General features: G+C 32.5%; 1 protein-coding gene across 1 annotated transcript in view; it reads right to left on the reverse strand.

The window, feature by feature from the left end:
- The window catches only part of LOC130445025 (hemicentin-2-like), a 517,421-nt gene extending 493,832 nt beyond the window's left edge, over window positions 1–23,589 (reverse strand). The window contains exon 1 of the mRNA XM_056780490.1: window positions 23,303–23,589. The gene's annotated coding sequence lies outside the window, so the exon portion shown is untranslated. The remainder of the gene's footprint in view (window positions 1–23,302) is intronic.
- Between the last annotated feature and the right edge of the window lie 423 nt (window positions 23,590–24,012).

A 24,012-nucleotide genomic window follows, 5' to 3' on the forward strand; every position in this document is an offset into this window, starting at 1 on the left:
CATATCATCACTAACACGCAAAATAGAGGAAATAGACTTTCTTATTTGTTCAATCAGAGCTTCCTTCCGTGTTCGAACTTGATATTCGTATATTATGACCCATTAGCGGAAGTGTCGTTTGTTCGCACGCTTCAAGACTTTCGTAATTACAATTTGATTATGTAGATTTCATTTATATCCGGTTATTTATCCTGAAACCGAATCTGTATAATACTAACATCAGCCTATTATATAAAAAATCCATATCACTTATTTCAGTTGATTTAACAGTTAGAGACAAAATGTATTTTTTGTATTGGAAGATTTAAAGGGACCATTTTGGAAAATAAACGATTTTCCTGGGATTTTTCTGGCGACACATTAATCAACTTTTTTTTCAACGATACCCAAGTTTGAGGTTTATCCTTTTTCTCCGAACCAAACACTCCACTAAAATCCGGCGTTAAGTGACTTTTTATTAAACATAGATTAAGTTCAGAGCTTCGGTGCTTTTTGCGAATATCAAAAACACGGTCACCACACACAAATGAATAGTGAATCGAGGTAGAAGATACTTGACGAAAATCCATTTTAACCCTATGAATATATGGAGGCTCCTCTCAAATTTATTACAACCATATTTGATGGAATGAAGCTATAGAAAAAATCACTCAATTTGATTTATCTTAAGAATGATCCGAGGAATATGAAAAATCACCTCACAGTTTACTTTCAGTCTCTTTAGACGACAACTTGGTTATCTAAACGCGCATCAGGTAAAGTAGGATCGCTGGAAGACTTACATTACGTGACTCAATTTATCAAACACATATTTTCTAGATATTATTTTCTTTTATCAATTCAAGATCGATTGTTTTCTTCACTATAACAACTTCAAGACATACGAGGATATATTGAAAAATTCTTAGCCTACTATAGAACCAAACAAGATTACAATGTCAAAATATTTTATTACTCAACATATTCTCCTCTTAATTGGATACATTCATTATAGCGCATTTAGAAAATTTACGTCCTCTTAAACTTTTTTTCAGTTGAGAAAAGAAATGAGAAAGTTGGACGAAGCTAAATCTGATGAATAAGGGAGGTGTTCTATTAATTCAAACCCTAAATCACGACTTTTTTGCATGACAGCATGAGATTTGTGTGCAGTAGCGTTGTCTTGCAAAAACAAAACACCTTTGGATAACACTCTGCGTCTTTTCTGTTTCATTTTTTCCCGTAGAGTGGTCAGTAATGTCGAATAATAGTCTCCAGTTATTGCTCTACTCTTATCAAAAAAATCGATCATGATTACTCCATAGCAATCCCAAAAAACTGAAGTAAGAACTTTTCCAGCAGATTTTTGGACATGAAACTTCTTAGGTCTTGGAGAACCAGAGTGTCGCCATTCCATCGATTGTTGTTAAATAAATATCAATACATCATCGTACTTAATTTCTTTAAACTTAAATTTGTTCACTGTATTGTTAAAATCAGTTCTTTTGAGAACTAATTCGACTTTTTATCTAATTTTACATCAGTAAAATTACTAAGGCATTCCTACAGCTTTCGTTAAACTATAAATAAAAGATGAATAACTGACCGTACTAAAAATTAACTTTCACGTGAGCTTTGTTTACCGTGTTGTTTTTGAGAATTTATTGGATTAAACGTGTGTTTGTTGTTAAAATCAGTTCTTTTAAGAATCAATTCGACTTTTTATTTAATTTTACATTGGTGAAATTACTGAGGCACTCGTCTCTTTAAAATATAAATAAAAGGTGAATAAATGACCGTACTTAAGCTTTAATTTGACGTAAGCTCTGTTTACCGTGTTGTTTTTGAGAATTTATTGGATTAAACGTGTATTTTGTTGTTAAAATCAGTTCATTCAAGAACTTATTTGACTTTTTATTCAATTTTACATCGGTGAATTTAGTGAGGCACTCGTCTCTTTAAACTATAAATAAAAAGTGATTAACTGAACGTACTAAAAATTAACTTTGACCTAAGCTTTGTTTACCGTGTTGTTTTTGAGAATTTATTGGATTAAACGTGTGTTTGTTGTTAAAATCAGTTCTTTTAAGAATCAATTCCTTTTTTTATTTAATTTTACATTGGTGAAATTACTGAGGCACTCGTCTCTGTAAAATATAAATAAACGGTGAATAAATGACCGTACTTAAGCTTTAATTTGACGTAAGCTCTGTTTACCGTGTTGTTTTTGAGAATTTATTGGATTAAACGTGTATTTTGTTGTTAAAATCAGTTCATTCAAGAACTTATTTGACTTTTTATTCAATTTTACATCGGTGAATTTAGTGAGGCACTCGTCTCTTTAAACTATAAATAAAAAGTGATTAACTGATCGTACTAAAAATTAACTTTGACTTAAGCTTTGTTTACCGTGTTGTTTTTGAGAATTTATTGGATTAAACGTGTGTTTGTTGTTAAAATCAGTTCTTTTAAGAATCAATTCGACTTTTTATTTAATTTTACATTGGTGAAATTACTGAGGCACTCGTCTCTTTAAAATATAAATAAACGGTGAATAAATGACCGTACTTAAGCTTTAATTTGACGTAAGCTCTGTTTACCGTGTTGTTTTTGAGAATTTATTGGATTAAACGTGTATTTTGTTGTTAAAATCAGTTCATTCAAGAACTTATTTGACTTTTTATTCAATTTTACATCGGTGAATTTAGTGAGGCACTCGTCTCTTTAAACTATAAATAAAAAGTGATTAACTGATCGTACTAAAAATTAACTTTGACTTAAGCTTTGTTTACCGTGTTGTTTTTGAGAATTTATTGGATTAAACGTGTGTTTGTTGTTAAAATCAGTTCTTTTAAGAATCAATTCGACTTTTTATTTAATTTTACATTGGTGAAATTACTGAGGCACTCGTCTCTTTAAAATATAAATAAACGGTGAATAAATGACCGTACTTAAGCTTTAATTTGACGTAAGCTCTGTTTACCGTGTTGTTTTTGAGAATTTATTGGATTAAACGTGTATTTTGTTGTTAAAATCAGTTCATTCAAGAACTTATTTGACTTTTTATTCAATTTTACATCGGTGAATTTAGTGAGGCACTCGTCTCTTTAAACTATAAATAAAAAGTGATTAACTGATCGTACTAAAAATTAACTTTGACTTAAGCTTTGTTTACCGTGTTGTTTTTGAGAATTTATTGGATTAAACGTGTGTTTGTTGTTAAAATCAGTTCTTTCAAAAGCTTATTTGACTTTTTACTAAATTTTTACTGAAGCACTAATCTACAGCTCTCGTTAAAATATGAATGAAAAAGTTAGAAATTGAGAATCGCAGAGAATTGTAAAGCTTTTCTAAGATATTGGTTATAATGTATACGCAAATTGTATCTTTCAATTATTCATCAAATTTTCACACGTTCTATGTTATAGCTGAATATGGAAAAGAGATACCTCTCAACATACTGAAGAAACAGGTGTAGTGCTTTTGAAATATTCAGTGAATGGGATAAAAGGGAATGAATCAGATTGAAATGTCTTCAAAACTAGATAAAATTTAAATAGCTTAAACCAACAACGGAGTGAGTAAAGGGTTAGAAAAATACTATAGAGATCTAGTCTGAGAGCTATTAATCATACAGCTCCCTGATTGCGGATTTGAAAATTTGAAAGATCTCAGTATTATAATTAAATGAGGGACATTTATTAACTGAGTAAAAGGAAAAACTGGGTAATTTGCATCAGTTCTTGTAATTAAACGTATTTTTTTGAATCAATAATATCCAAGAGAAACTTTTTTATTTGCTACGAAGTTGACATTTTTGATTTTCCACTTTTATGTCCGAGGAACAGCGATTAAAGAAATCGATATAATTCAGGGTTGTATTATTTTGAATACGAATTTTTTCAGTTCAGTTTGACGTGCATTTACTTCGCAGGTCATTAGTACGGAAACGAAAAATATAAAACTACAGGATTGTTAAACAATATATTACAATACATGTACTATATGATTTATATTTTCAGATACAGCTTGGTTACTTTAAAAAGCGAGGCGCTACTAAACCTGCCTCCTCCTTGCCTGCCTCATACTGAAGAAAGAGGCATTTAGCCACGCCCACAGGCTAATCCAGACAGTAAAAATTAAAGCCAGGAAATCTGATCTCCTGAGAATTCCAGACCTAATAAAGATAGCTGTGGCAAACCGAATTTTACCTTTTTATAATTATCTCATTATTCATATTCGAAAAAGTTATCATGGAATTTTGAAACAATGAGGTTTAGTTTTTTCGTATTCATCTTTATTATTATTTCACTATTCAACTTTAATATTTAATTGTTAATGGTTTGTTGTTGTTGCCTACAGTTAGTTTATTGACCCTTTTTAGTTGAAATACTCATATCATATTTATCTTGTATTGCTGGAATCTTTTATACCAGTCGCAGTAAATCATTTTTATTTTCTGCCATTAAGATCGATCCCCCATTCTGTAGTTTACGATTCTATTATTTTCATAATATTAAATAGTGTAGGGCTAAGGCATTTTTCTTGTCTTAGTTTGTGCTGAAAACACTGTATACAACTACACCAACACTCAGAATTGAATTATCAGACGCATGTTTCGATAACCAAGTTATCGTCTTCAGAGACTGAAGATAAAGTAATCCCGTTCTGGTTTTGATCTTTATTATATTTCTGGTATTGAACATTAATATTTCTATATTAATAATTACTTCTCTAAAATCTACAATACGTATTTCAATCGTACTCTATCAGAGGCTTCTATGTGGTCAATAAATTTATGAACATGATTCCATTATTTTGCAATTAATTGAGGTATTAAGAATATTACATCCACTCTGTCTGAAATCCTGTTTTGATGTTTCAGCACTGAGCTTAACAAAGATGGGTTTCTGAAATTATCGAAATCCCTTTTGCCTCTTTCTTCATATATAGTTACGGTTGAACACCCACCATATTCACAAGATCTGAATTCCATCGACTTTTTCCAGTTTACTGGGAGGAGAGAGATTTTCATCAAACGAGGGCGTTATCGCATACGTAAACTGCCATTTAGAAGAGTGAAAAGGCTTGAAAATCGCTGGACTAAGTCTTATAGTGTAAGAGACCGTGCCGAAAAATAAATATGGCAAAAACGTCTCTTGTTTCCTTGTTAGGTCAAAATTTTTTTTGACAACTCTAGCTTTAGAGTCTGAAAGTGTTAGAGATCATTACGGTTCAAATGCATGATGTCAACGTACTATTTTTAGAGTTGCGCAAATAGAGAGCAAGAAGAAAATGTTTTCTTGAGACAATCAGATGCTAGTTTCGCTTTCAAAAATCAATTGACTAAAATTTTAGCGAATGTCTTTTCTATACTTCAAACAATGTTCAAAGATTTATCCACAACTAACGAAGAATTGAGTGTTAATACAATCATTATTGTCCGTACTAGTGCTGGTGGACAGTATGTTGCGCTCATGACCATAAGAAAGAGACTTATGCTTAAACACCCAGCAATGAAGTGCTATTAGATCTTCATAGTCATACGTATGACTCACTACAAAAGCAATTAATTTTGAAACACCCTTTACGAATAAATTAAATGTAGTGTTACTGTTAGAATCAATCAAGTGTTTGTAGAAAAGTTCTGATTAACTTAGTTTAAATTTACACAAATTCTTGGCGACGCCTATGGAAAACCAACAACAATTGGTGAAGCAAGAAATACATTTTGAAAATTCGGAAATGACCTGTTAGCTTCCATTCGTATGACACCGGATATTATAATCTAATGGAAAAAGTTTATCAGTTTCTTCTTTAGTTAATCGATGATAATTGATTGTTCATTATTCAGATTATAAATTCTAGGTGGTTTTAGGTTTTTGGATTTTGTTATTATCGCTTCATTTTCCTCTAGTGTTTTTTCGAGTTCGTTATTACATTTATATTAGTGTATCATTATTATCAGAAATGTTAAATGTGTTTCTAAAGTACCTAATTCGTTTAATTTTTATCCCGAAATAATTTTATTACAGTCATGAATCTAAAACAAAATGGCAATTGAAACTTTACAACTGCTGGGTAAATTGTTCGAAAAGATATTGTGTAATTTGAAACGCGGCAAGAATGGTTTAACATACAAACAGTTAGTAATAGCTTGTGATAAACAATAAAGTGTTATTCGTAAGCATTTAGCTTTCGACGCAAGTTAGTAAAGTTTATATAAACTCCTTGGGTAAGTAATGCGTGGATCATATTAAGCGCTAAGAAATTGAATAACAGTAGAACTAATAAAACAATAATAATGGCTGTTGGGTTTTGTGGTATATTTAGAAAGTTTTCTGCGTGTTCTTGTCGATGTATTGCACAGTAATCAGAATTTTCATCAAAGCTGTTGTATTGGTCTATGATTAGTTTGGTATTGAGTTAATTGGATTTATAACAAATCACAGAAATCCAAAAAAAATAATTAAGATTCGGCTTGAAAAAAATCTCTTTACTAATAGCGAATGATCGTTAGAATATAATGAAGAAAAGGTTTCAGGTAGATGTTACATATGCTTTAATAACTGAAAATTGTTTACAATTTGTAGACGCAAGCTTGTGGAAAACTAAGGAACAAAGGAATAAAGTGCGGGAAAAGATGTGATAGATTTGATTCGGATAGACAAATGATTGTGCTTTTTTGCATTGTAAAGTATTGAGCCCTTAACTAATTTTGAATGTGGAGTAGTTAGATAAAGGTTGAGCTCCGCGTTCCTAAGTGGATGGCTGTACGACGACCGGATTAAGCAAACTGAATCAAAGATGGATAAAGAAAAAATTAACACTTTGAATCTTTTGAAGATAGGAAGGACATATCGGAGATGCGACTCAATAAGGGCATAATAAACTGTTCTTACTCAACTTAACTTTTTAGATTAAGCGGAAATAGGTGGTTTCAAAGAATTGTCTACAACAAAGCCTCATAATTTTACAGAATTAACGAAGTCAATGGTGTTATCTAATACAAAAAGCTGGAATGTATTTTCATATGATAAAATTTTAATTTTAGGGTTGCTCCAAGGGAAACTAGTATAGTATGCAAAAAGACATATTTTACCACTGATTTCTAAATAGGCAATGTCGTTGATCATCAGAAGAAACAAAATAGGGTCTAGTACTGAGCCTTCAACGCTTACAAGCTCACTTCTATTGGTAAGGTATGAGTTTAACCATGCGGGAGGTGTTAATTAAAATATTATGGTTATCACAATCGAAAGTCTTCAAAAAAACACAAAAAGTTGTTTCTGTACAGTGACGGACATAGAGAACTGTGTAAATTCACATTAGCATCAGGGGGATATGATGAGAAAGAGTTATAGAATTCGTTAAATTTTTCACTACATCCACAAAATAATTCTTAAGGTTATCAGGTGAAGTGAAGATTGTTCTCGACGAAGAAGCCTTATTTCTCATATCATTCACAATAGACCGGCGAGTTTGCTTCTATAATAAATAGTCTTGACGGCTTTTATTGCCTTATGAAATTTTCTGTATAGCTCTACGTAATTTTGGAAGACACTATAAGAGAATTTCCTTAAATGAAATAAAGATCGTATGTTCTTTTCAAATATACGTGAACTTTAAGTGGACCAGAGTTTATTTTGCTTATTTTTCATATGTCTGATAGGAAAAGGAGTGGATGCATGACTAGTTAGTGTAAGTAGACATCACTATAGAGAATGTTCAAGTAAGTTGTTAGACAACAGTGCTTGAAGTTATGAAAATATTTTTCCGAAAACATACGGCATGATTTGCGAGAAGCATTTTTAGTACTGGATTTTATGGAAAATTTTGTCAATACTGCTTCATAATCAGAGAGATCTGAATTGAAGACAGTACAGTCGATGGATTCTGAATCATACGTGGACGCGACATATTCTATAGTACAAGAACTGGTCTTAGTTATTCTGATCATACCAATAGAATCATGAATTGACTGAAGACATTCTTCGGCAGTTTAATTTCTGGCAATACTTCTCCTAGCTATAAGTTGACCTAATAAAAAATAGGAAATTACCAATGCTGTATCATCAAAGTTTCATAAAAAAACAATCAATAAAAATAAAAATTCACATTGGTATTTCTCCTATGGGACAATAAAAATAATAGGAACTGAAAATAGTACAGCAGGAAAACCTGATAAAAGAATAGGAAATGATAATACAAGGATCTAAAAAGCCTAGGTTAGAGATATCCTTTCAAAATTGTTTTTCTATTTTCGCAAATTTAGTGGTTGATAATATTCACTTGAGAGTTATTTTCGTCAAATCTACCCTTTTGAACAGCTGATTTTTTTCTCATTCAAGCTTGTATATTCATTGATAAAAGGCGTATTTTACTTTGTTGAAATTGGTTGTTGCGTCATGTGTAGTTCACAGAGACATTTTTCAAACAAACCAAATCGTTTTTGCTATAAATGCGAACAGATGTGTTCAAATATTGGGGAAAACTTATATCAGATTTGATCAACAATACCTCCTATCAATTTTGATATGCTCTTGGATAAAAATTAGAAGTTTTGTGCTCCCAATTGTGATTGTAAATCATGTGTGGAATATTTGAGATTATGGAAAAGTTGTGCCTTCCAAATTTGGTACACTGACTATTTAGCGAGAACTACGAAATCATCTCGACGACTGTCATTTTTGTAGCGTGAACGTAAATAGTTCAAACACTAAAAATCCAGCTGAATGGAAGTATCCAAGAATTAGTAGTCCACTGCAGCCCTCACCAGACTTTTCAGTTCTTAATCATATACCCCAACACCTAAACAACAACAAAATAATGCTAATTTTGAATGTCGAATGCCAAAAAGCTTTTTCCAAAATGAGTTAGATGATCTAGTGAGAGATTTAAAACTTTTTAAACAAAGTCAAGATTGAAAGAAAAAAATTGCTATCCTCAGACACTAAAATGAGTTTTTATCGTGAAAGAGATAATATTTTCTTAGAAAACTATAATATTCGTAGTGCAGATATCAAGAATTTGTTGATAAAACTGGGCTTGAAACAATATGAACGCTAATCGTCATTAATTCATCGACAACTCAGAACGCAGCTAGTCATAATTTAAATAAAATACAACGTTCACAAGTGTCGACTCAAGACTGTGAACATTCTTCTCGATCAACAAAGTGGTCACAATAAGTTTCCATGTTTCATACGTCTTTGGCACCGTAGAGCTAAACAAATCATCTGATAAGAAGAAACTGACTTCTGAAGGAAAATACGGACCAAGGAAAAATAAATATAATTCAGAATTCATTAACAGCTAGTTACAAAATTAACTATCGATCATTATATGAAAAACTGAGCAACACGAAACAGATTTTCGAAATGTGACAACAGAAGATACACAATCTAGCTAAGTAAGAACTAAAGTTTTGGACAGTTTTTATCATTGTGATGCAGAATTTTCTTGGAAATGAAAAATCTGAACATTATATTGAACTTGAATAAGACTTTCTGCTACCATTAAAGATACGGTGTACAATACGAGTAAAAACTCCATCTTGTCACCCGGACAGGTTACATGAAAATTCAAGAGATATGAGCAAAAATCAAGTAGAGCGTATGCAAAAGGACTTGCGCGTCATGGAAGTGCTCTGATACGTAATTTCCCGAAATCTATGCATCATCTATACATAAAAGAAGAGCTTTAAATCGAAGTTTACTAGATCTCAATGATTAATTTTGTTTAATAAATTTTTTATTCGTAAATACACGATTTCTTCTGTTATACCTACGTAGCTAAAATTTAGAAACTAGATCTGATTAAAAATAAATAAATTATATTTTTTTAAATACCGCAGCTGCTTCTTCGGCGACAAATGTACTGTAAGCTAGTGTTATAAGTCTGAATCAAGGTCACTGAAATTAGTTGAAATTTGTTATTGATTTTTTAATTTTGGATTGCTGTTAAATGTAAACGGCGATATGTGTGACCAGAAGATATCAAATTATCTAAACAAAATTTAAACTGAATGTTTATACGATCCATTTGGATACATTACAAAATATTACATTACGAAAATGTCCAAGTCATGGAATATATACAGTAGTCACCAACGTCGCTAGCGCAATATAAAAATACAATAAACCAGATTTACGAATTGGGAAGAGTCCGTAGAGCACGAAATTAATGGGTAATGAAATAATAACTGGGAGCAACTGCAGGACAGATTACTAGAATGGGTTGTTTACCAAAATGTATGAAGAGAAAAATTAAATTATTGTGATGATTGTCGGAAAATGGGTTTTTTACCAAATGCTCTTTTGATGTTAAGCTCACGTTTTATATCATTATTGTCTGGATAAATACCAACCGAACAAAAAAACCTTTTCGACAAATAAATGGAAAAGCAATAACGTGAATTATTTAGAATAAAAATGGAATTTTACTTTCCAAATTCATAGAAATAAATGTTTGGGATATTTTTTGGCTTTTCATAATAACACAGTCAATAAGTTGTTTGACTAACTGAAAGAAACACATTTTATGTGAAAAATCGATTTGTAACATTAATTATATCTACTTAAAGAGTAATTGATCATTTTATTCCAACACTTCTTTAATTTTTACCTCAAAATAGGCTTCAGTTTCAGCAATTGAGCTGAATATTTCACCGACGACCATTTTTTTAAACCAGCCAGTAGTCACTGGGGGACTGATCTGGACTATATGGTGGATGAGGAAGTAATTCGAAGTGTAATTCGGTCAGTTCAACCATCGTTTTCATCGACTTATGGATCGGTGCATTTTCTTGGTGAAACAATGGTTTTTCCTTCGACATATGAGGCCGTTTTCCCTTAATTTTTGCATACAAAAGATCCATCAACTCTATATACCTATCGCTATGAATTGTCTCTTCCTTTTGTAGATAATCGATGAACATACGCATTCTTTTTAGCCTTTGGATGCTTCAGACGTGGTTCACCGGCTGCGGTCCACTCATATGATGCTCTGAATCATGAACACGTTGTGGTTTTTGATCGACTGTGAATAAACGCGGCATCCACTTTGAGAAAAGCTTTCTCATGGTCAAATGTTCAGGCATAATTGCAAAAACACTACCTTCTGATATCTTTAAGGCTGCAGCTATCTCACGAAATATCAATTTACGATTGGATATAACCAATTTGTGGAATAACCACCTCAATTGGACGACCAGAACGTTCACCATCTTCGGTGTCTGTACGACTACGATTAAATTCAACAAATTAACAACAAATGGCTCTTTTTGATGGAGCAGAGTCCGGATAATACTTTGAAGCAATTTCTGAGGCTGTACAGTATTTTTCATCAAGAAACAATGATGGATTAATGGATGGATGGATTGTATTATCCATAATTTGCAGCAAATGATGAACTTGTTTAATTGCTTTTATAGCTGTAGCTGAGTTTAAATATCCAAGATACTATAACGGAATTTTTTTCCACGGCTAAATAAACTGAGCTCGAGAGATATACGCTTCCAACAAAGCAGCGATGGAGAACAATTCCCAGAACGTTTCACTTTGTCAGGTGTGATTTATAGTTGCCGGCCTGGTCTCCCGATTTGTTCTTTTGTGATTTTTGCTCTAGGGTTGTTCCAAATCCCGAATGAGGACCTTCCAAGAAAAAAGAAACAACATTGAGGAAGTATTAGATAACGCCTGATAAGAAAGAGTTTTAGCATACACCAGAAATCGGTATACAAAATGTAATGAAAATTGGGGGCGCCACTTATTATTGGCTCTGCAAAACTACGTAAAATAAAACTTAAAATCAAATAAAAATTTCATATTATGTATGTTATTGAGTTTATGAAAATGAAGTTTTCCTACCACTTCCTTCGCTAATATTTTATTAAAATCTTATTGATTTATAGTTAGTCAGCTAGCCAAAACAGCAGTTAATATATAAGGAAATTATAATAGCATTTCTACAAACAATCAGAAAAATTGTGTTCGCATTACGTATATAGACACGTCATGTGGTGGGTGATTTGTTAAATTGCACATAAAATTGCAGGGCGGTCCCTAGCAACTGTGTGCACGACTTGATTGAGTTGTGGGAATAGATAAATTTTTGAAGACACGTCAACTACTAATACTGCTCAAATTAAATTTGTTTTTGATTAATTTTCATATTATATAAACATAAAATATAAATGAAACCTTTATGTATTTTCCCAATTTCTTTACAAAGAACTGTGATTAGTAGAATGAACTCGTATATACTTATTGTTATAAATTATCATATAAACGTTAGTCTTACATATTATATGTGAATATTGCATGGATAATATCTTCAAGGACTGAAGATAAACTGTTTATTTTCAGTCTCTGAAGACGATAACTTGGTTATCCCAACGCGCGCCAAAAATTCTAACTTTTTAATGCCGCTAGATGGCGTTGTCTAGTTGTAAAGCTAATATTTCTAACGATGAGAACCAATTACTAGAATGTGAACAAATCTAGCAATTAACAGCTTACATAACTGTCATTGAAATACTCCGTATTGCCTGTCGTATTGTATCAATAATTTCATCTCTTTTTGTGGATCTACCGGTGTCAACGAAATCTTTTATTCAACCTTGCTTAAATAAGAATCTAAGAAAGTTAGGTGTGGATATCTGGAGAGCAAATAAATGAACTTCCACATCCTATTCACCTATCAGGATATAATAATGGTCCAAAAAATGTAGAACATATAGGAAACATGCCACGACTGACTTTTTTACAAACTGTATCAATTAAAAAAATGGCCCGATTATTTGTTCATCTAGATTCCTACACCACACATTAATCAACCAACTATGATATAGTTCATCATCCTACCAGACATTTGAAGAAGAATTCTCGCCGTTTAAACATTTCTTAAGGGACAGAAAACAGATATCGACATGCTGTTTTCGTTATTTTTTGCTAATTTAGTTTATTTTCAACAGATTTGCTCAAAATTTGTCAAGAAAAATCACAATATCTAAAATATATGAACAGACGCCCTCTAGCAGTTCATTGCTTGTTAAATTGTTAGAATTTTCAAATTTTGTATAGCTCGACAGAAGCTCTTTGGAATATCATCAAGTTTATGAAAATCGGCTAAGCAGAACCGCATTTACAGATATTTTTTTTGTAAAAAGATTACCAGTATTTGAGTAAATGAATAATATTTTGTTTAACAAGCAAAGAACTTGTACATTTTTTCCACTGCTTTAATAGATAATAGCGAAATGATGTAACAAATAACATGAACTTCAAATTTAATGCCATACAAAATTTCCATTTAGGTACAATAAAAATATCAATTACACATTGAATAACAAAAAATCGGTATTTATATTCTTTTTAGAAGGCTGGAAACAAATTTTTAATTATTCATAATATTGACGTTTACATTGTTACATAATTATACAATTATAAGTGAATAGAGAACAATTTTGTGTTATTTCCGTAGAAAAAACTTTTAATGTGGCCCTTTTATCTAAGAGTATGATCCTAGAAGTACCTGGCCTGATCTAAAGATGGCGGTAGTTGCTTAAAGCATTCCATTGTTGTTGTTTAGTATTTGTTTGGCAGCCATCAATAGTGAACTTTTTCAGTGAATTCGTATACACTATTTGAAAGGCCTGAGCCCAACCAATATAGTAAGCTGAATTAGATTTCAGTCTGGATGGGACTATATTCCTTCTTTATTAACAGTAAAATATTGGGTACCGGAGTTTAAACGAGGCCGTAGTCGATCCGATGAGGTAACGACTCCAGAAATATTAATCAAAATCCACAAAGCTGGATAATCGTCGACTGAAAGTGCGCGAGCTAGCAGACATAGTAGGCATTTCAAAAAGTGCGGTACATCGTATATCAACTGAAAATCTAAGATTTGGACATGAAAATGCGGTGAGCAAAATGGGTTCCGCGTATGCTCTCAATGGAACAAAGTCGTGAAGATGTTTCCACCGAGTGGCAATGTGTCACAAAAATAAAGCCAAACTTTTTGCGTCATTTCATAACCATGGATGAAACATGGGTCTATCACCATCACAAACAAAAGAACAATCAAAACAATGGACTGAAAAGGAAGAACAGGCTCCAAAGAAGGCAAAAACCATTTTGTGTCGTTTTTTTGGAATGCTGGTGGGATTATTTCGATATATTGAATATGTTGATAAAGGAAAAACTATCAACGACGAAAATTATGTGAACTTATTCTAACGTTTGGGCGAAAAAATCAAGCAAAAACGGACGCATTTGGCTAAGAAGAAAATGTTGTTTCATCAAGACAATACATCAGCTCACACATCCGTTATTGCAATGATCAAAATTGATAAATTAAAGTTTGATTTGCTACCTCATGCACACTGTTCGCCAGATTTAGCCCCCTCGGATCATTCTCTGTTCTCAGACTTGATAAAATGCCATAAAGGCCAAAGATTTTCCAACAATAGCGAGATAATGTCGGCAGTTAATGGTTATTGTGGGAAAAATATATTTTTTTCCAAAAATTTTTGTGTTTCCTTTGTTGGTCCAGTTACTTCTGGGACCATCCTCGTATTATAACAACAGAATGAAGAGCGATTGCATTGAATGGAAACAATTGTATCCTCTTGTTGACAATCGCAACTGCAAGCAATACGTACAAATTATCTTACAACGTGGGACCGTGTGCTTTATCAAATTATATTCCAAAGTTACAGGTAGTAACTTGTTTCTCAGTATGATTGTTCAGTTTGTTAACTGAACCGTTTCAATGTATTACGTACTAATGGTGTTCGAATTATTGGAGATTATTCTAACCAGAATTGCAACGGTGACTTTTCTTGATTGCAATAGTAATGGAATTACAAAATTGCAGAGAAGCGAGTTACCATTAAATTAGATTCCTCAGAATCAACTCAGAAAATAAAGTGAAGGGACATAGGAAACACTATAATCGGATGGGATATCCATAGAGTGAAAAATCATCTACGTAATTTATTACGGTCACCATAAAATACCAAAAAACTACCGGAAAGATACTTCATGCTTTTTTATTGTTTTTTTTTTCTATTAAATTTATTACTATGTATACATATAATATTATTGATTTATCGTTATGGTCTAAAAACCAGCAGTTTTTCTTCTAATTTTAGTTCCGAGCAGTATCATTGCATAACTTTTCTAAATCATTTGTGTTAGACATATCGTCTTATAATATTAACATTTTTATGTATAGGTAGCAGACAAAAAGTAAAATACAAAACAAAACAGAAACAGCAAGATTATTAATGCTTCTTATTTTTGCGTTATCACAAAAATAATAAAATCTTGTAGGTAAATATAATAGAAATGATAAAAACAATGAAAATGAAACAAGATATGAGAAAGTAGCACAATTTATATTAAGAAATCAAATTTCGATCGTGTGTCACTGGAAAAAAAGTTGGGGATCAAAGGTACAAATGAAGATAAGGACTGTTGTTGCAGTAATAAAAGCTAAAGGTCACTGTTGATCGTACTAAAAGATTCGGAAGTGAATTGACGTTTGAGCTGCGCACAGTGAACGACTTGATACTTCCAAGAAAATAAAATGATCAATTATGAAAGACCCAGATCGTGTATGAAATTAGTAAATTGCGAAGATCTTCTTGTGTTGCATGTACTAAGTTGGTTTGAGTTCCATCTGATGGAAAAATCATGGGAAAACCAAATATACGAGTTTTCAGGGACTGACACAGAAACTGGCCCTCCCGATTGGTCATCATCTTCAATGGAAAATTTATCTCTTTTGAAGCTTGCAATCCAATTGTTCACGGTCGCATACGAAGGACATTGATCACCAAGTGTATTAAGCATATTTTCGTAAATCTGCTAAATAAAGAAATTACAAACTGATAACATCGTTAAAAAACTAGATAAAATTCAAAAATCAACGAACGTTAGCTTACAGATTTAGACAGGTAAACCATTAAGTGTAACAGAGTGGGGAAATATCTGGGATTCTTCCTAGTAGTGAACTTTTCTGGAACAAACATTAAATTCAAATAACGGAAAATCTAATGGTACGCAGGAGCTTCGAAAAGTGAAAGTGGGATTATAGCTCACAGATTCTGCTGATGATACTCAAATATCTGCGTTTGCCTTAAAACGAACTCTCCAAAACAATTTTGCGACATTTTCAATGATTCCGTACCCATAATTTTATTATAAATTTCAAGAAAATTCGTTGCACAAGCTACAAGTACAAGTACAAATCTTAATTGAGATATGGTGCTCGAACTTCACACGAACGTCAAAAATGTTGTACCAGTCTACGAAGAAAATGTTTCTGAACATCAGCTTCAAGACTATGGAGGAACTCCATATTCAATGTATGGCGGTTGCCAACTCTAGTGTAATGTTAAAATTATCATCATAATTATCATTCAGCTTAGCTGAGTCCACTACTGGACATTTTGTTATTACATCCATCTGCGGCATACAACTATTTTAATGGTATTCTATTAATATTGTGGGACCATATTGTTGGTAGATTTTCCCCTACTAAGGTGTGCATCCTGACGAAGTCTTGACTCCAAAATTTTGTTTTGCCCAACGTCCATTCGCAAATCTAGCTACGAGGGCCGCCCAGTCTTTGTTCGAAAATAATTGGATCTCAGTCACAGCTTCAAAATCCAAATAGCTCATTACTTTAAGTAACTCAGGATCAAAGGATCTCACCAAATACATTGCAATAATATTTTTCGTCCAGGCAACTATGTCTTCATCATATTTTCCCTTCTTAGAACCAAGATGATTTCTGTCTAGGTCATATTTTCATTTATTTATACGATATTTTTGAATATTTTGGGTATATTCGTGATTCGATACCTCGATGATTGGATGAGATCTCATGAACTTCAATTTTATGTAGAGGATTTAGGACAGCATTTTTCAAAATCAGCAGTGATTTGATTTATCAAAAAACTCATTATTTAAGCTCATAATCTTAATGAAAACACAAACATTCTCCACTTGATATTTATTTGTGCAAGCAGACCCATCTAGGACTCTAAACTTAACTTTGTAGCAATTAACGTGATTCGTCTATAAAATTTAACATCATTCAATAAGTCCTGTGGCTAACACGCAGATGGAGCTGCCATCCGTATGAAGTTCCTGAAGTACCAACTTTCAGAAGACTAGAATTTCGATTAGTCAGAAAAAAGTGACAGCCATTTAAATGCAACTATTTTTGTTATAATTTCTTGTGATCATTTATCATTGCTTCTTGAAAAGAATACTTTACAAGACCAGCAATGGCTTCAAAAGTGTTATCTGGACTCTGCTTCATCAAAAATAACCATTTGTTATTGGTTTAAATGTGGTCGTACGAACATCGATGATAGTGAACGTTCTGGTCGTCCAATTGAGGTGGCTACTCAAGAAAACATAAGGAAAGTTCACGAATTGGTTGTATTTAATCGATAATTGAAATTGCGTGAGATAGCTGAGGCCGTAAAGATATCAGAAGGCAATGTGCTTACAATTGTGCATGAACATTTGACCATGAGAAAGCTTTTTTACAAATGGGTGCCGCGTTTACTCAGAGTCGATCAAAAACAACAACGTGTTGATGATTCAGTGCAATGTTTACACGTAACAAATCAGATTTTTTGCGCCCATATGTGACAATGGATGAAAAAAACATCCATCACTCCGGAGTCAAAACAAGCATCATCTTAGTGGACCGCAGCTGGTGAACCACGTCCGATGCATCCAAAAGCACAACAGTCAGCTGGGAAGGATATGGCTTCAGTATTTTGAGATGCGTATGGAATATTATTCATCTACAAAAGGGAGAGACAATAAATAGCAAATACTACATAGAGCTAGAAAACGTCCTCATATGTCGAAGATAAAACAACTGTTTCATCAATTTCCAAATTTACAAATCGATAGCATCGATGGTTAAATTGAACGAATTACACTTTGAATTGCTTCATTATCAACCATGTAGTCCAGATCTGACCTCTAGTGACTACTGGCTATTTTTTGATCTCAAAAAATTATCGCCGGTAAGAAATTCCGCTCAAATGAAGAGCAATGGCTGAAACTGAAGCCTATTTTGAGGCACAAGACAAATCTTTCTACAAGCAAGGCATTGAAAAGGTCTAGAAGCGTTGGGATTGTATTTCTGTTGAAGGAGATCACATTGATTAACAAAATTTATTTTTGGCAAAAAAATATGTTTTTCTTAGTTAGTCACACGACTCATTGTGTTAAGTAGTTTGTGATAACAACTCCATATGATTATAACAAGAAAATTTTGGATGCATATGTTTGCTATTATATTTATGAACAACTTTTTGATAAGAATTCTTCATTCTTTACGTACAAGAATGTTTATGAATAAAGTAAAATTTATTTTATGTATAGCTTAGGTATTTTCACCGATGCCATAAATTTGTAGAACGGATATATTTCAATAATTCATAAGCGTTACTTCTTTTTCGGTGATTCCAGCTAGACGCCCAAACAAGCTTTGTAAATAAATACCTTCGTTTTATTTATACTGCAAGTTTTCGCAATTTTTGGCGAACTCGCAATTTATGGTGGATGGCACTTCAATTTTAGTAGTGCTATTTGCATATTTGTTTTGTAACAAGATGAGAGTCTTATGTTGTGTTCTATTTAATCAATGTGTCTATAAACTTGATACTATTTTATGGTTCAAGTAGGTTAGGTTAGTACGGGTAATATCGATCACTCGAATGCTTGAAGCACATTTTATTACTCTTCATTTTTTACAAATCTATGCTATCTAGCATTCCTCGCATCCTGAAGAACATTTCGTGTTTTGGCCAGATATGGCAACTGCTCATTATGGAAAGGACATTGAGGGAGCTTTTGTAGAATTGAATATTCCGTTTATCGGAAAGTCTAGGCCAATTCCTAATGTACCTCGACTAATACCAATTGAACGTTTTTGGCGGAAATTTTTAACATAAATTTGTCCTTCTGTAAATTTTGTACTCGCCAAATATATGAAAAAGATTGTGTGAGATCTGAATTGATGCAATTTCGAAAGGAAAAGCATCCTGAAGAAAATTTCGTGGACATTGTGGAAGCTTTTGTAGAGTTGTATATTTCGTTTATCGCAAAGTCTATTTCAATTCCTAATTTGCCTCAATTGAGGCCAATTGAAAATTGGAACGAAACGTATATTCTGAAGGTTTGAAAGCAACTACACATGAAGAATTAAAAAAGAAAATTTTGATAAAATCCAGCAAATGCCAGATTCAGTATTTCATCATTTAATTCAAAATTTAGAAACAAAAATTGAGAAAGCGAGTTGACTGGGTGCTGATTCATTTAATTATTTAAAATTTTATGTATTAGTATTGTAGTAACTATTGTTTTATGAAGTGAAGTGCAAAGAATAATATTAAAATAAACAGTTTGTGAGGATTTTTTGTCCCATCTTTTTAAAACAATGAGTTTTAAAATTTTCATTCAATTTTAAAACTATATATATCTAAACGATTATAATTCGTTGTATAGATCTAACAATTAAATTCAGTTCAGAGTATTTACGTTTCCTCTATTTCTGTTTCTGGAATGAAATAATGAAAATGAACTGCGTTCGTCGTACGTGTATACCATTTCAAAACTTCGTAAACCACAGCAAGTAACTTTGAATGCGATGAGTCTTTTTTATTATTTGGAGTATTCTATTCAGAATAACAAAATAACGGTCTTTTTTATATTGTTTTCTGGTAAACATGCGTTTGAATCAAGATATTTGATAGAAATAGCTACTTGTCAACAAATCCTTCTTTATTTATTCAAGCATAACCCAGATCATCGTGCTTGATTGGGGATTATGACATATACTTGTTTTTCAATGACTTTCGTTTGATCTTCTATTCTAATACGATGTTATCCCCTTTTATAGCTGCTTCTTCCATATTATTTTCAATCCATTTTTTTCTTGGTCTACCAATTGCAGTACATCACAAAATGTATGGCTAAGGAAACTATCCAATCACTCTAAGAATTTCTATCAATCATTTAACACGAAAGAAATATAAGAAGAGCTAAACAAATGGATGGCAAAAAACAATGGATGTACAAAATTGAAAAACTGCAGAAGACAAACATTAAAATTGATCCACAATGCAAAACAACATAATGCATTGCCTCAGACACCATTAATACGATCACTCAAAAGCGTACTACAAGAAACGATTTAAATCCGTAAAATAAAATGACAAAGCACTAAAATCTTTAAGAAAATAACGGCAGGGAAAACCCTGTTAATTATCAGTACAGGAAAAATCTTAAAACTTCCGGAAATTGATTATTCACTTATGGTGAACATTTGAGGTTCCCTAACCGCTTGGTCAATTCGCTGAACATTGTGTCTAAAGCGAAAAACTTTCTTCCTTCACCTCCTTTATAACAAACATCAACTCGGCCGTTTTTAAATTTTTGACATCATTCACATCAATCATAAAGGTATCTCCAAATACTCGACTCGTTTTTCGAAGCAAAGAATAACAACTCACAAATTCACACTTATCGGAAGGATTATTGACTACACCCTTGTTTATGTGCCTGCAAATCAACGGGAAAAATGATCTGTTGGAATCAGTGATTACCAATTTTAAGTTTGTGATTGATTCGATATCTTGAGTCCGTCATGATTGTGACTGACTTTCTGGCTAAACACGGAACGAAAGTGATGACTGAGCAATGGCTCAGCTACTGTATTTACCAGATTTAGTTCCCCGTAACTTTGTTTGCTTTTCTAAACTAGAAATAGGTTTCGTGTAACGCGTCATCATTCCATGAAAGCCATAAAAAGTCATTTGCAGATGAATAATGAAATATTTAAACAGAATTCAAGAAAAGGTTGTTTTTTTTTTGTTAGTATTAATCGCTTATTACACTAATCGAATACTATCGAATATATTGGAAAAATAATCAAATATGCGGATAATCAAGTCATTTTTTTTCGAGGATACTTCGTAGAAAAAATTTGGAAATACAAATTATCACTGTCGTATACTTGGTTGATTCATAAAAAAACTATAGATTACGATAAAACTCTTTTTTTGCTTTATGCTCATGATACTTCGGGACTCTCTAAATTTGAGAGAATTAACATTACTTCTAATTGTTAAAGTGTCAGCTTATCCTTTACGGATAAAGTGTAATATCTTGGGATCTTGATTGATCGACATTTCAGATGGGAGCACCTCAGTAACTAAACTCATATTCGAATTCAAATACATATAAAGGTATTTTAATTTGCAATAGTGGAAAATACTCCACCATGCATTTGTTTGTGATCTTGGACAGGGTGGTATTCCAACTTTCATCGATACTAACGATGAAAAGCTATACTGCACTGATCTAGTTATATTTTCATAATAACAGAAGTGAAATGAATGTACCTAATTGAATAATTGATGATGTCGATGAAAATTTCGGGTCGTAAACACGAAAATTCAGGATTAACTATTGGTCAACATAGCCCGGATTTTATTGGCACTAGAATATACCGACAATATTTGAATAGAAATTTTTAAAAACGTTTGCCATTAATCAACTAACGAGAAAAAACACCCCCAAATTTTGGTAAGCATTCATCAAACTATTCCACCAAAAGGTCTCAAAAAAGAATAGAATAGATGTTGTGTAAAAATACTTAAAAGCGAATTGGAAAAATACCACAAATGAAATGTAGGAGAATACCAAGGAGGTTTAACAGCAAATAGATTAACAAGTGACCCAATTTTCATCGGAAAAGTGCACCGATTTTCTGGTTATTGTTTCTAAACTTCATTACTACACACCAAAAGTTCAGTTGATTACTAGAAAATGATTGTGGAGTGTTGTTGCAGTTGTGATTTCGTTTTTCAGGTTAAGAAAATTTTAGAAAAGTTAAGCATACAATATTTTCTTGAATCTTGTTATTGTTTTGCATTAAATTTCATATTTTTGTTCGGTAAGGCTCATATTGTCATTGTTTTAGTTTCTAATAACTAAATTTAACTTCGAATTATGTTCCAATAACTCATTTCTCGCATTTTCAGGTATGAAACGAGAGTATACCAAATGAGGAATTTCTATTATCAACCCAATTGCATCTACTGGTGCATTTAATTTGGAGTTCAATACTACCAGCTAACAATAGAACGGTGCTTCTGTATATCAAGTTCAAAAGGCTAGTACTCCACCTTCACCTTTTTCAATGTGACCGCATTCCTCCAAACGCGAAAATAAAGGTCAAAACGTAATACTCTGAAAACATACCAGAAGATATTTGAAACTAAGTGTGTTTCAGTATTTGAAAAAGAAAAGCCGAAGAAAACAATTAAAAAAGATCATGAAAACGTGAAAAGGCTCACCAAAAATGAAAAGAATAGATTTTAGATTTTATTGTGTCGAATATGTTCTGAAATTCATGAAAGAAATGCGTGGATACAAACGACAGAGAAAAGAAGGTAGCTAGGAGTAAAACCAATTATTGGAACAGCCTACAGGAGCTGAAACAGACAAAGACTTTTTTGGAAAACTATAACCAAAGAAGAAATGCTGAATGTATCAACATAAGTACAACAATAATCTACGAATACTAACAGTTCTATCGGGGCATTGTCACCTCAACAAACACCTGAAGACACTAAACCTAGCAGATAATGGGTGGTGCAGGTTTTGTTTCACAGAGGACGAGACCGCTAGGTTCTCAAATATCGCAGCAAAAAAGGCGGACACAGATTCTTTGGGTCGCAGTGTTTTCAAAACCCCAATATACATATACATAATGACAAAGATTACTATTGGAAATCTTCTCTTGAATTTTCGTACAGAAATGAACAAATATAGTTATTAATATTTTTTTGGTTGTTTGTTTAGTTGTTTTTTTCTTTTAAAAAGGTGATATGAACAAAATATACGGAAGAATAGTACTATTTCATTATGACCTTTGTTTCTATAAGAATTTATAAGAAAATTCTATGATTCAAAATAATGTCAATTCTTCTATGTTTCTTGTTATCTAGATGCCAAGATTATGCGATTACAAACAATTTTCTTGCAACGTATTCGATGAAAATATATTCTTTTAAGTGTCCAATACCTGTATAGTTTACCCTACACGTTTTTAATTTAAAGTACTTAATAAAAAATCATAATATAAATCAGTAAATATGTGAATGGAATGAAGAATCAGCAGGTTGTTTCTAGTCACATGTACTTTTATCGTATACGAATATTTCCAAGCAATCGACACATATTCATGAACATTAATCTACTAAGTGAAATACCTCGATTAATAAAATATTCAAAGGTGATGATTAAGGTTAACTTGTTGGTTCGTGCAACGTTTCATTAAATAACATCTAACTAACAATCACTTAAATAACAGCTATTTAACACTAACATACACTTAACGTAAAAATTCGAAGTTGCAAAACGTTGTTAAATTATTAAAGTTGCAAAAGTTTGCGCAGAGTTTGAACCGTCAATGTGGCGTTTCAGAGTCGCGTGTACGACCGGTTTTAGAATTATTAGAGGCTCCAATATCGTCCGTTGGAGTCATCATGAGAACTGCATGGCTCCGCCCGGACGGTAGAGCTGAACGGCCGGATTTTCACGACGGGTCTACGATAAAAGTCGAACTCCTACATCTCCGGAGCCCCGGAAACAACGGCCGTGAAACAGCTCTACTCTAGTGCTGCCAATGCACAACGCAATATCATGTTGCACATTCGGTTTTGTTAATATACGGGAGTAAATTTGATGGAAGTTGACCCGGGGGCTGGTAAACATGGTCCTTTTTCTTATAATTATAAATTAAAATATTTTAAACAGAAAAAACGATTCATGCGAGGCACATTTTCGGTGGTAATAATTTAGAATTATCATGTGAAAGATAAGTTATACCACAAAATTAATTTATCGAACAACAACTTACTTTATAGACTAGGAAAAACCTTAAATATTCAAAAAACCAAGATTTTCGCTTTCAATTTTT

Source organism: Diorhabda sublineata, chromosome 6 (genome assembly GCF_026230105.1).
Source record: "Diorhabda sublineata isolate icDioSubl1.1 chromosome 6, icDioSubl1.1, whole genome shotgun sequence".
Lineage (NCBI taxonomy): Eukaryota > Metazoa > Arthropoda > Insecta > Coleoptera > Chrysomelidae > Diorhabda > Diorhabda sublineata.